The sequence below is a fragment of the Pteropus vampyrus genome, unplaced genomic scaffold (genome assembly GCF_000151845.1).
Source record: "Pteropus vampyrus isolate Shadow unplaced genomic scaffold, Pvam_2.0 Scaffold7, whole genome shotgun sequence".
Classification (NCBI taxonomy): domain Eukaryota; kingdom Metazoa; phylum Chordata; class Mammalia; order Chiroptera; family Pteropodidae; genus Pteropus; species Pteropus vampyrus.
The window spans coordinates 2,545,036-2,546,865 of record NW_011888788.1 but is presented as its reverse complement, the minus strand read 5'-3'; the positions used below and the strand labels follow the sequence as shown (position 1 = coordinate 2,546,865).

Below are 1,830 nucleotides of genomic sequence, written 5' to 3'. Positions count from 1 at the left end.
GTGAGCAGTGACAAGTGGAACTCACCAGAGAGGACGCCCAGGCTCAGCCCTCTGCAAACACTCCCTGGTTTCTGTAATGCCTTTGTCCATCAGCTCCTTTATGTCACTAGTCATGAGCTAGCAGCAACTTAAGCTCCAACCTAGGTCAGGCCACCTAAGGCTTGAGGGAAAGAATGCTGCAAAATTTCAGGTACACTTACATCACTTTCACAAAGGCCAGTGGGACAGGGACGATCCAGTCCCTGCCCTGGTGGGCAGATAGCAAGATGGAGGTTTGACTTCACCACGTGACCCTGGGGAAACTCTCTCCCCTCAACTTCCTCACCGACAAGGTGCTCATGACTCTCACCCAAGGTACCTTAGAAGGCTGTTGTGAGAATGCATAGGGTTTAGATTGGAAAACAAAAATCTCTAAATCGAGTCTGCATACTATTTATAAATGCAAAAACAAGTAAGAAATACAAAGTCACACATGCAAGTAAGAAACTGAATTCACAACAAGGGAGGGCAAACAGTTTCAGCCACATTTTATTTCTCACACACACACACAAAAATGTATCTGAAGCAAGTTACGTCATTAGGATCTGCACAGGTATTTGTTAAAATAGTCTCTTAAATCTTACCTGAAAGGTGAAATATCTTCAATAAATGGAAGAAAGAAAAACATTGTGTGATACAGACACAAGGTGGCACTGCTCTCCTGACTACCCCACCAGGAAATTCCATAGTTCATCAGAAAGAATGTGGGGAAATTGGAAGAAAATTAAACCCAAGCTGACCCTCTGGCCTTCTTGCTGGCAGCTCCGGTGAGCACCCAGCTTCAGCTTCCCAGGACACCCAGATTCCCCATCAGTGACCACAAAGGAATGTGCCAGGTATTTTGATCCCAAAGGCAGCCCTATTCAAGAGTGGCTTTCTGCTGGTGGGCCCCAGCTGAGACTCCCTGCTCCAAAGGACCCCACCGTATGCCCCCAATGGGACGACACAAGACAAATGAGATGCCCTCTGTCTCTGGTTTGAGAAACCAAGTTCATTCTTCAAGGAGAAAACTAGATTTGTTATTCATCACTTCCACTGTTTAATTTGTTGCTGAAATACTGTCTCGTCTTCAGGACAAGCATTTAAAAAAGGACTGAGGGCATCTGTTTCTTGGGTGCCCAGTACCCACAGCAGCCTCTGGTGACATGAACTTGCTGAGCCAGAATCACCGAATACTGGAATCAGAAGAAGGCTCAGAAAACAAAGACCCAGAGAGTGACGCGCCCTGTCCAGGTTACATAGCCAGGATTGTAACCCCGTGCGAAAACACGTTTTGTTTTTAAGGGGGACTTGGACCTGAAAAAGAAAGGCCAAATGCTCAAATGGAAGTAAAACTTCAGAAGAAAGAAGCTGCTTCAATGCTGCATGCACGTGGAAGGTCATGCAGTGACTGCGAGCTGAAGTGTCTACAGCAGTCTGCCCTGAGCTGGACGCTTCAGTGATCTGGACAGAGTGTGAGTTTTCAGGGCAGCAGGAAGGCTGATTTAAGCAGAAACAAAACAAACCAGCACCAGACCAAAGTGCTGGGGCAAAAGCCATTACACCCTCGCTTGGCAATGAGAACAGCTGTGGCACGGAATAACGGAGCACATTCGAGCCTCGAATTCTCTCTCCTGTACCCCCTTCCAAGGTCGACCTCACGCTTATAATTAGGAAGGGGAAAAAAGTAAATCACAGTTTGTGTGTTTAAAAAAAAAAAAAGGTCCCCCAGTAAAATACAAACTACATTTAACTGGTCACATTATATAAAAAGTGTGCATTTAATCTTCAGACTAGTCAAACCTCTAACTG

The 1,830-nt window shown here is 45.8% G+C and overlaps 1 long non-coding RNA gene across 1 annotated transcript in view; it reads right to left on the bottom strand.

Moving 5' to 3' along the window:
• Window positions 1-491: 491 nt before the first annotated feature.
• LOC111746392 overlaps window positions 492-1,830 on the bottom strand; it is a 3,333-nt gene continuing 1,994 nt past the window's right edge. Inside the window, exon 2 of the long non-coding RNA XR_002783081.1 lies at window positions 492-1,821. This is a non-coding gene — a long non-coding RNA (uncharacterized LOC111746392). The remainder of the gene's footprint in view (window positions 1,822-1,830) is intronic.